We start from the raw sequence: 13,144 nt of genomic DNA on the forward strand, positions 1-13,144 counted from the left end.
ATGCTAAAAGGTGTGCAAAGTGAAGTGAACGAACTTCATTGTAATAGTGAATTGGGTTCACTCTACAGTGAAGTGAATTCAGTGTAATGTTTCCAAAATGTGATTATTTGCTTAATTGATTTCTTATGTGTTTTCTAATTTGTTAAATGTTGTTCTTATGATTATAGTATTATGTTTTAATCGAAATTCATGAAAAGCATGCTATCTACTAAATGTCCCTTTTTCATGGTTTTTACATGGCTTCCATAGTTAGTACATCTAATGTGCTAACCCCTCTTTTTCCCCTTTTGACTAAAGTGTAGGTAATTGGAAGTCTTGATGTGCCATGGAGGATTTATAGGTTTCTATGGTTTGAAGAAGAAGTATTGGTCAGTAGATGTTGTAAAGATTTAATGTTTTAAATTAAAGACTTCCGCTTGTGTAATTTTTATGAAAGCGTTCTTCGTCTGTGAATGAAGTATTAAATTATTACCTATTTTTGTATGTTTATTATGTAATGAATGATAGGAAAGACTTAGATGAGACTTTTTGAAGTCTCATTTTCCATGTGATTACATAAGTATTCACTAACTTCTAGGGTGTACTCGCAGGTCGTGACAAAGATGGTATAAGAGTTGTAACACCTCATAGCCAAAATAGACCAAAAAATAGTTTTTTTTAGAAAAATCTGCAGGTGCTACCAACTGTGGCATAGACGGACCGTATCCTAAATCAAGGTCCATCCTGCACAACCGTCAATGGGAATAGAAACTCCCAAGAATTTCAGCCTAGAAAAATTAGTTAAGTCTTGCACGACAGACGGACTTACGGTCCGTAGTCCGTGACCGTCGATCAAGACTCCCTGAAAGCACTCTCTGACAAGAGATATGGATGACCAACATGGTTCTTAGATGGACCAATGGTCCGTAGTTCTGACTGTAGGTGGAAAATTTGCACAAGTTAAGGGGAAATGCAGTTGGGCCAACTTAAAATGATTCCTCTTTCCATAAAATGAATTAGGTCTCTCAAGACCTACCCACATATTGATAATTGAATTTTCTTTCCATAGCCACAGACCTTGCAAAAATCAGACCTCCGAGTAAAAAGTTATGCTGATCTTAGTAAATGCCTGTCGAACAGACCCTCACAACGGACCCAACAACGGGGCGTCGAGTGCACAACGGACCGTCAGTCTTGGCCGTCGTGAGGCCTAACAACAACCTTCCTAGGGGTCTTTTTGACCTTTTCCACTCCGTTCAAACCCTAAGCTACATCACTTTGACACTAAATCATCATATTTTAGTTAGTTGAGGCCTAGAAACATATTAAAAACATATCCAAGTCAAATCATTAAATCAAAACATAGAAAATTAGAAGCAAGAAAGGAGGAAAAAAGCTCAAGAGCCGTAGTTCAAAAACCTTACAAGCTCAAGCAGTTCCAGGATTTCATCACCAGGTATGTTGGATTTCACTGGTGTGTTCTTTTCACCAATTGGGTCCTTAGTTTTCAATCAGGTTCTTGATTCTCTTATCATGATTAAGCCTAGGGTTTCTAGAACATTGTTAGAATTTCATGACTTTATTAAATATATGTTCCAAATCATATTATCATGTTATTACTCAGATTATCGCATTAATTTCAGAATCCTAGCTTTGTATTTCTTTAGTTCTTTAATTACACATGATAGGTCATATATTTCAGACACTTCAGATATACATGCCTCAGTTATAAATCCATATTTACCAGATTAGTTGTTGCATTCCCAGTTTGCATGTTCAGTTTCGAGCTATCCAGTATTTGCAGAAATTGAGTTATAATCCGTTAATTTATAGAATTCATTGGGAGTAGCATAATACCGAGTTCGACTTGGGTTTAGCACACCCAATAGTCCTAGAACTACTAGCCAAGTAGGTTGTAAATACCTTCTGTGAGCGATTACTTTATTGATCACGCCAGCATGCCTTTATACCTTAGGCCGGGAATATTGTGTCCTCTCGATAGGGCTTATACATCGAACTCCACATTTAGCTCATATGGTTTTATTATCGTTTATTAGTAGCTCCAACAGTTAAGTGCGACTCTCTCCATTGACCAATTATCTGTATTTTCAGTATTCAGTTTCAGCATGTTATAAATAAGTCATTGCATCCAGTTAGCTCAGAAATCAGCGCATCACGTTCAGATTATTATACTTGATTTTGTGCTTGTTCAGTTTATGTTTTATTTCAGATTTACTCTATCCTACATGTGTAGTACCTTTCATGTACTGATGCATACGTGCGCTACATGTTCTCATGATATAGGTTCAGGTTCTCGGCATTAAGATCACGCATACATAAATTTCTGAATCTCTAGTTCAGCAGATTCAGTGGTGAGTCCTCATTCTCCGAGGAAAACAGTCACCATTTTTATTTCATCCTTTAGTCATTAAGTTTCAGTTTTTGCTTGATTTAGCTGGGGCTTGTCCGAATATTTCTAGTCTAGTTTAGAGGCTATTTTCAGACATAGTTAGATTTAGCTTATTATTGAGTTAATATTTCTTTTGTAATAAAATAATTGTTTTCAAATATCTTAGTTATACTATGGGTATTCCCCATCTTTTTATTTTAAGTATGATTTAGATTTCGTTACAATTTATTATCTTTTTTATGCTCATGATCATGCCAGCACGGTTAGCTTGGGATCAGTTGTGGTCCTAGATTTTTGTGTCCGCATCTTGGGGATAGCTCGCGGCGTGACAAAACTTTGTATCAGGGGAATAGGTTTAAGAGTCCTAGGATGTCTGAAAAAGCCGGACTAAGTAGAGTCCTTTTCATGGGTGTGAAGTGCACTATATCTAATGAGAGGGAGGCTATGAAGTGTTTTAAGAAAAACTTCACCTTCTTGTTACACTTATCGTGTGTAAGGTATGATCTAATTCCATTCTAACTCGACGTTGAGCACTTAAGATCATGCCTTCTCGTAGAGCTTAGGAATGGATAGCTAATGCACATAATGCTAACACAATTCCTCTAGTATCAAATAAGGAAGTTCAAATGCAGAATTTCAGAAAGCCAATTTAGCTTTTGTCTAAAAGTATGACCAACGAGAACAATCAGCAGATTCTAGTTCCTACTAAAAATGATCTATAAATGGCAACCAGTGTTTGTAATTTTGTTAGGATGAATCTCTCTATGTTTTTAGGGTCGCATATTTGTAAAGACCCTCAAAAGTTCATTGATAAAGTTAAGAAAATATTTGGTGTGATATAAATAACAGGTAGTGATAGGTGAGATTGGCATCCTACAAACTCAAGGATGTGACTCACATATGGTTCACTCAGTGGAAAGACAAGAGAAATAACATTGCCTTTTGTAACTTAGTATAGCAGTCCAATTCAATGTCATTCTTCAAACTCTCTCAGAACTTTTCTTAGCATCTAGTCCAGTCAGTGACCCAATTATAGCTAGATGGGTATACAGAAATTACCATGTCATAGTCTCACAGAAAGTCACCTCAGTAGATCTATTAGAGTTATAAATGGTAGACTTTGATGTCATTCTAGGCATGGATTGGTTACACTTACGTTATGCCTCACTCAATTGTAGAACTAGGATTGTTCGTTTTTAGTTTCTAGATGAACCAATCTTAGAATGGAAGGGTAGTAGCGTAGCACCTATGGGTCTATTTATTTCTTACCTTGAGGCCAGAAAGATGATATCTAAGTGTTATCTACCATCTAGTTCGGGTTAAGGATTCTATCCTTGAAACCCCATCTCTTGAATCAGTTTAAGTAGTCTGTGAATTTCCAGAAGTATTTCCAAAAGATCTTCCTGGGGTTCCTCCCAAAAGGGAAATTGACTTTAGAATTGATCTCCTTCAAGATACCCAGCCTATTTCTCTTCCTCCTAAATGTCTCCAGCATAGCTAAAGGAATTGAAAGAGAAGTTGAAAGACCTTATAGATAAGGGTTTCATCAGACCTAGTATTTCACCATGGGGGTGCACCAGTATTGTTCGTAAGACTAAAGATGGTTCCTTCATAATGTGCATTGACTATAAATAGTTGAAAATGGTCACAATAAAGAATAAGTATCCCATCCCCAGGATTGATGACTTGTTTGAGCAACTTCAGGTGCTATTCACTTCTCAAAGATACACCTCGGATCGGGTTATCATCAGCTTAGAGTCAGGGATAGTGATATTCAAAAAATAGCCTTCGTAACACGGTATGGTCATTATGAATTGGTAGTTATGTCGTTTGGACTATTCAATGATCCTGCAACTTTCATGGATTTTATGAACAGAATGTTCAAATAGTACTTAGACTTATGTGTTATCATCTTCATTGATGATATCCTCTTTTATTCTAGGGGTGAGGAAGAACATGCAAGTCATTTGAGAGTTGATTTGTAGAGTCTAAAAGATCGCCAGTTATTCGCTAAGTTTAGGAAATGTGAGTTTTGGTTGCAATCCGTTGCTTTCCTTGATCACATTGTATCTAGCGAAGGTATCCACGTAGATTCACAAATGATAAAAGTAGTGAAACAATGGCCAAGACCAACCTCTACTACAGATATCAGAAGTTTCTTACGTCTAGTGAGTTATTACAGAAGGTTCGTGGAAGGATTTTCATCCATAGCCTCACCATTGACTAGGTTGACTAAGACTATGGTCAAGTTCCAATGTTCAGATGATTGTGAGAAAAGCTTCGCAGAATTGAAAACAAGATTGACTACAGCTCCTAACTTGACTCTACCAGAGGGTTTAGATGGTTATCTGATCTATTTAGATGCATCCAGAGGTTGCCTTGGTTGTGTTTTGATGTAAAGAGATAAGGTTATATCTTATGCCTTTAGAAAGATTAAGGTGCATGAGAAGAACTATCCAACTCATGACCTCTAGCTTGCAGATGTGGTGTTTGCACTTAAGATATGGAGAAAATACTTGTATGGTATTCATGTAGATGTATTCGATCATAAAAGTCTTCACTATGTGTTCACCCAGAAAGAGTTGAATCTTCGCCAGAGGAGATGTCTTGGGTTCCTTAAGGATTATGATATGAGTGTACATTATCATCCCGGAACGGCGAAAGTAGTGGCGATGCTCATAGAAGATTATGTATGGGTAGTGTAGCCAATGTTGATGAAAAAAGAAAGGATCTAATGAAGGATGTACACAGGCTTGCTCGCTTGGAAGTTTGCCTTATGAGCATATCAGATAGCGATGTAACATTTCAGAATGGGGCAGAATCATCTTTTGTAGTGCATGTTAAGGAAAAGCAAGAGAGTGATCTGATCTTGCTTGAACTAAAGGGTGCAGTCAACAATCAGAGGGTGGAGGTTTTCTCCCAAGGGGGAGTTGGTGTACTTTGCTACCAAGGTAGATTGTGTGTTCATGTTGTGGGTGAGTTGAGGCCGTATTTTTTTGAAGATGCTCATAACTCTAGGTATTCTATTCATCCAGGTGCCACTAAGATGTACCGCGATCTATGAAAATTCTATTTGTGGAATGGCAGGAAGAGGGTTATAATAGACATTGGGAGTAAGTGCCACAATTACCAGCATGTCAAGGTAGAACATCAGAAACCAGGAGGGATTACTCAAGATATAGATATTCCTACTTGGAAGTCAGATGTGATCAATAAGGATTTCATTACAGAGTTACCTCATACTCGCAGACAACATGACTCAATTTGGGTGATAGTTGGTAGGATGGCTAAATCTTCTCGCTTTTTGGTGGTAAGGACTATATATTTTGCATAGGACTATGCAAAGCTTTACCTCAATGAAATTGTGTTGCATGGGTTTCCTTTGTATATCATCTTAGATAGAGGTCCACAGTTTACCCCTCATTTCTTGAAGTCATTTCAAAAAGGTCTTGGTTCTCAAGTTAACCTTAGTACAACATTTAATCCACTGACGGATGGGTAGGAAGAGCGTACCATTTAGACCTTAGAGGATATGTTGAGATCTTGTATGATCGATTTCAAAGGGAGTTGGGATGATCACCTTCCTCTTATTGAGTTTCCCTACAGTAATAACCACCAATCTAGCATTCAGATGTCCTTTTATGAGGCTATATACGCGCGTATATATCGACGTCCTATTTTTTTGGTTGTAAGTAGGTGAAGCAACTTTGATAGGGCCAAATTCAGTTCTTTATGTTATTGAGAAAGTGCAACTCATTAGAGATGGACTTAAGAAAGCCCAAAGTCGTGAGAAATCTTATGCAAATGTAAGGAGAAGGGAACTACAGTTCCATGTTGATGATTGGGTTTCTCTGAATGTCTCACCTACAAAAGGGGTGATGATATGTGGAAAGAAAGTGAATCTAACTCCTATATATGCAGGCCCTTACAAGATATTGAAAAGGATTGGAAATGTGGCATATGAATTAGAGTTTCTAGCAAAATTAACAACAGTGCATCCGGTCTTCCACATCTCACTCTTGAAGAAGTGCGTAGGTGACCCAGCCTCTATGCCGGTGAAGGATAGTCTTTCTTATGAGGATGTACCAATTGAGATTCTTGACCATCATTTTAGAAGGTTGAGAAACAAAGAATTTGCTTCAATCAAGGTTTTGTGGAGGAGTCAGTCCGTAGAAGGAGCTACTTGGGAAGCAAAAGTATCCATGAAAGCCAAGTATCCTTACCTTTTTTCTTTCGATTCCACTCCAGCTTCAGGTAATAGTTCCTCTTCACTTTTACAATCAATCATGCGTAAATTCAGTTTTCGAGTCATGTTCCCTCAGTTTGTACTTTAATTTTTTGTGTAATTGCATGTCTAAGAACTTAATTCACAGTGTTTAGTAGTGGGGTTTTCATATCTCTCCCTGTATATCAGCTAGTTTAGTCTTCATTTGAGGACAAATGTTCCCAAGGGGAAATAATGTAACACCCCGTAGACAAAATAAACCAAAAATTAGGTTTTCAAAAAAATATATAGGTGCTACCAATGGTGGCATCGACGACCGTAGCCTGAACCACGGTCCGTCCTGCACAACCGTCGATGCCATCAGAAACTCACAAAAAATTCAGCCTAGAAAAATTGGTTAAATCTTGGAAGACGGACAGACTTACCGTCCGTAGGTCAAATGATGGTCCGTAGTCTGTGAAGGTCATTCAAGACTCCTTTCAACCACTCTCTGACAAGAGCCATGGATAACCAGCATGGTTCCTATGTGGCCCTACGGTTAGTAGGTCTGACCATAGGTGGAAAATTTGCAGCTACTTAAGCGGAAATGTAGTAGGGTCAACTTAAAATGATTATAACTCTAAACACAAAATTAATTTTGTCTCCCATGACTTACCCACATATAGATAATTGAATTATCTTTCCATAGCAACCGACCTTGCAAAAATCATACCTTCGAGTAAAAAGTTATGCCCATTTTACTAAAGGCTTGCCGAAGAAGCCCTCACGACGGACCCAACGACGGGGCGTTGGGCGCACAACGGACCGTCAGTCCTGGCCGTTGTGAGGCCTGACAACAACCTTTACAGAGGTCTTTTTGATCATTTCCACTCCTTTTAAACCCTAAATTATGTCGTTTTTACACTGAATCATCACATTTTAGTTAGTTTAAGCCTAGAAACATAATTAAAACATATCCAAGTCAAATTATTAAATCCAAACTTAGAAAATTAGAAGCAACAGAGGAGAAAAAAAGATCAAGAACCCTAGTTCAAGAATTCCACAAGATCAAGCCATTCCAGCCCCGAAACATAAGTATTTTCCCGTGGATTTCATCACCAGTTATGTGGGATTTCACTAGTGAATTCCTTTCACTCATTGGGTCCTTAGTTTTCAATCAGGTTCTTGATTCTCTTATTATGATTAAACCTAGGGTTACTAGAACATTGTTAGAATTTCATGACTTTATTAAATATATGTTCCAAATCAGGTTATCATGTTATTACTCAGATTATCGCATGAATTTTAGAATTCTAGCATTGTATTTCTTTAGTTATTTAATTACACATGATAGGTCATATATTTCAGACACTTCAGATATACATGCCTCAGTTATAAATGCATATTTACCAGATTATTTGTTGCATTCCCAGTTTGCATGTTCAGTTTCGAGCTATCCAGTATTTATAGAAATTTAGATATAATTAGTTAATTTACAAATTTCATTCGGAATAGCGTAGTACCAAGTTGGACTAGGGTTTAGCGCACCCAATAGGGCCAGAACTACTAGCCAAGTAGGTTGTAAGTCCCATCTGTGGGTAATCAGTTTAGTGATCATACAAGCATATCTTTATACTTTTTGCCGGGTATAATGGGTCCTCTTTATGGGGCGTATACATCGGACTCCACATTTAGATGATGTGGTTTTTATTATCGGTTATTAGTATATCCCACAGCATAGTCAGACTCTCTACATTGACCATTTATTAGTATATTCAGTATTAAGTTTCAGCATGTTATAAATTGGTCATTGCATCCAGTTAGCTAAAAAATCATCACATCACGTTCTAATTGTTATACTTGTTTTTGTGCTTGATCAGTTATATTTTATTTAAGCATTACTCTATTAAACATGCTCAGTACCTTTCAAATAGTGAAGCATACGTGCGCTACATATTCTCGTGATATAGGTTCAGGTTCTCAGCATCCGAATTCCGCATATATCGATTTTCCAATCTCCGATTCAGTAGATTCGGTGGTGAGACCTCATTCTCCGAGGACAACAGTCGTGAGTTTCATTTCAGTCTTTAGTCATTTAGTGTCAGTTTTTTAAAAGATTTAGAAAGGGCTTGTCCCAGTATTTCTAGTCCAGTTTAGAGTATATTTTGAGACATAGTTAGATTCAGCGTAGTATTGAGTTAATATTTCTTTTGTATTAAACTCATTGTTTTCAAATATCTCAGTTATAGAATATGGGTATTCCTCATCTTTTCGTTTTAAGTATGATTTAGCTTCTGCAACAGTTTATTATATTTTGCATGCTCATGATCATGCCAGTAGGGTTAGCTTGGGATCACTTGTGTTCTTAGGTTCTGTGTCTGCGTCTGGGGGTAGCTCGGGCCATGACAAGAGCATAAGGTTTAGAGAGTGTTTTAGTTGTGTTATTAACCACATCTAGATGAGTATTGTTTACAATGTGAAGCCTACCAAATTATAAATAGGAGACTATTGGGTGGCAGGAAAAGTTTCACCTCTTCATTCATCTAATCGTTCCTAAGAAATTTGTGTAAGGTGTCTTTACCTTGTTTACATTATGTGTTGGTCCCTTTAGGGTGACATTATGATGTTTGAGTTGAGAAAGAGGAAATATGAGATGTTACTTGTTTTATGAGGTGTGAAAGAAGGTATTGATGACCTTTGGTTGGCTTAGTTACCTTTTGAAGGGTAGTTAAGTTGGAAAGAATTGTAAGGTTTAGTATGAGAAGGTGAAGGGGTGGTTGTTGAGGTGGTTTGATGTTTCTTAAGACCCCAACCATTGGAAGGGAGGTGTTAAGATTTGAAAACAGTAAAGGTGAGTTCTCCTAGTAAGGGGGGGGGGTGTAGTGCTTAGATAATGAGACTTTTTAGAGTCTTTAGTCATCATGAAATAGACCTTGGTAATAAGGTATATATAAGGTTTAAGGTGCCTTAAGGGGGATTCCTTGTAGTAAATGTTATGTTGACTTTCGAATGGGTTTTTTCTAAGTGGGGGAGTATGGTGAACTGTAAAGTTGTTGGGAGTGAAGTACCCTTAACTTTTCTTTATTTGTTTATTCAAGCCTAAAACAAAGAGTTCTTAGTAACTTGACTTTGTATGATTCTTTTGTGTAATGTGAGTTAACATTCTCGTTATGATATATATGGGAAAATGATTTTTGATGTATGATATCTTTGAGTTTTACGTGTTTGTTTTGTATAAATCATATGTGGTAGGACTTAAACTTGTATACTATCATATTTAGGGTTGAAACATCCAGGTACAACTCCATGTAGGACCCGTAAGGGGCCTTAAATGAGGACCCCATCATTGGAGCTTAGCAGTGCCAGGCAGTGGCAATCGGCGACCCAAATGACGGCCAGTCGACAAGGCAATGGCCCGTCGATGGTTCTCATCAATGGAGCCAAATGACATGCAGTTTGAGGAGTTTCAGGTGCAACCCACAATACCCCATTGACGGGGCGTGGATGAGACCAGTGACCGTCGACATAGACACGACGGTACAACCTATTAACATGCCAACTTTACCTTTAAGTTGAGGATGAACTTGTAAATTCATCCTGAACCCCTATAAGTATTTGGACGGTTGTTTTGAGTGTTTATGTTTATTTTAAGAGTATATAAGTTATTAAACTGTACTCATAACCGTAACACCAAATCAAAACATATTCCCTCCAAAAGTTCCTCCAAAACCTCCATGAGAGTTCCAGGTGAAGATGGATCTTTAAGATGATTCTTCAATGGAGTTTCTTCTTCAATTATCATTTGTTTCTTCTGAAAAGGTATGCAAGTTATTAATGTTAGTCTTGCTATTACTTTAGATTCAATTTGAAAGATGATTTTCAAAGATTTCAAAAAGATTAAAAAATTCAATTTCTACTCCAAGTCGTGGGTTCTTAAGTAAATGGTTTTTAAACGTTTATATATGATTAAATTGATGTTTCATTTATAATTTACAATTAAATTGTCCATGAACCCTTGACATTCACAAATCTCTCAATTTAACTAAAATATGGGTTATGTGATCATGCTTTCTTATTGATGGATTCATGTGTAGATTGTTATGGGCTTGTTACTCATGTATAGTTTATGGTTAATTTGTTTATAGGGAGTTTAAATTTGATCAATTGAGTATTGAATATTCTTATATATATTAAATATTAGACATATTGAATTGATATTGATTTAAGGCTTATGATTTCTAATGTAATTTTCTATGGACTATCCAAAAATGCAATAACTGCATTCAATTGCTATCTAGGTTTTATTAGATTAATAAGTATGTAATGAATTGACCTAGTACCATTGATTTTTGATATAAATATGTTGAATTGTTGGTTATGACCATGGGTAAGGGCCTTATGATATCTAACTGGATTAATTAGCCTTGAAATTAAAGTGGAAAGATGGAGAGGGGGTATGCTGCCCTAATTCCTTTTATTTTATGTTAATTAGACTTCTATTATGTTCTGATTGGTAAGGTCAACTTATGGTGGTGGTGCTATGTGAATTGATGTGGCCTTTTCGACGTTACTTTATGCAATATGATTATTACAGCCATGTTTGCACTACTTGAAGTACTATGATATTTTGTATAGTTTTTTATGTGATGTAGGAGTATATCTATCTATATGTGAAGTAATCTGAAAGTAGGTGTTCTTTCTACATGAAGACTATGACTATGTGCTTCTATGTGTAGTCTTAGGGTTGATGTATCGTTATTCCTACTTGACTATATGAGTCTATAAGGGTTATATTGTGGATGATATGGTAGTGTATATAATGACTTAAAGAGGATAATGGTTATTCCTTCATGCTTATAGAATGAGTAGTAATATTTGTTAAGGGAAATATGTGGTGTCTTGTCTTGGTTGAATTGTCCCTTACTTGTTGAATGTATGAATGTGAATATGTTAAATTTTGACTTAGGATGCTAATGTCCGTTAGTCTTGAATGTATGAATGATATGTGACCTTGAATAATGTTATGAGGGTCCTTTATGTGAAACCTTGAACCTAGTGGTAAGGTTATGTATGTTTAAGTCTAAAGTCGTAATGGTATCCTTCAAGTAAAGGAATGATGTACTTAAGGTTGATTGACTGGAACGACATCATATCAAAACTTAGAAAAGTCACAATGATATTCTTGTCGCCATTGTAAGGTAGCCCTAGTTGCCATTTCGCTGGTAGGGTAAATATGATTCGGTTATAAACTTTTTATGGAACCCTCTTATGTGAAACTTTAATGTGAATTACCCTATGAAAATGAAGGATAGAAACTAGTGAGTATGGTAGGGGGATCAGTTCTAGTTATGTATTAGACTAGATTACAATGCAAGCCCTTCATATTTCTTAACCACGTGCCTACATTATATGTGTCCTAGTTTTACCTTTGGCAAGTAGAATGCGCTCATCGAAGTAGGTAAGAACTAAAGATTCCATGAGTTGCTACCATGATCTATGTCGATTATTGCCTATTCTCATCATAAGGGATACTTACTAAAACTAGATAAGTTCTATAAAGTTTAGGTGGCGGTATGGGACACTAATTAGGTATTGCACAACAGGATTTGAAGGTGTTAGTGAGAGTCCCTAGGTTTTTTCTAAGACCATTACTTGAATGTCCCTTTATGTGTTGAATGTCTCCGAAAGGAACTAATGAATGTAATGGACTAAATTAAAGTATGTTAAATGATGTAGTACTTATCTAGAGTAATTGATGGTTGTCTAGTTAAAATGTGAAGGGGCATAGGAATGGTCACTTCTTTTCTTAGCTAGATAAGTCTTAAGAATGACTCTAGTTATAGAAGGGTGTTTATTATGTGGACATGATCTAAGTCATAAGTAATCTTAAGGATTACTTAGGTAATCTTGAAGAGGTCACTATGGACGTTATCTTCTTGATTTACTTAAGTAAGTCTTTTGATAGCCTTTGGAAAGAGAATGTCATATTATATGTGTATGCTAGTGTTAATTGAGAGATTCTATCTTAGGATGTCTATAGGATCTCTTAAGTGTGTGTATAAGGGATTGTATGGGCGGTCACTTCAAAACTCACTTAAATGAACCTTAGAATCACCTTTGGTAGGAGTATCTCATGTTTATATGTTTGATGTCTTGTAAATGTATGTTGATATCATTCTAGGTTGTCTTAATGATTTTTTAGGTGTGCATAGAGATAGTGTATGGGCAGTCTCTCGTTGTATTACTTAAGACAGTCTTAGGATAACTTCTAGTGAGGGACTTATATGCTAAAAGGTGTGCAAAGTGAAGTGAAGGAACTTCACTGTAACAGTGAATTTGGTTTATTGTACATTGATGTGAATTCACTGTTATCACATCCGGGTTTACCCCATAGACGTAACCTGAGTCGTCCTCCTCTTTGAGAATTAAGACAAACATTTTAGTATTACATTATTGCATTCATCGTTTAAAAAATGGAATAATTTGGAATTTTTCAACAACTTCTAATCGGAGGTTTACATAGACCTCTACATACACATAATCATAATAAT

Source organism: Solanum lycopersicum, chromosome 2 (assembly GCF_036512215.1).
Source record: "Solanum lycopersicum chromosome 2, SLM_r2.1".
In the NCBI taxonomy this organism is placed as follows: Eukaryota; Viridiplantae; Streptophyta; class Magnoliopsida; order Solanales; family Solanaceae; genus Solanum; species Solanum lycopersicum.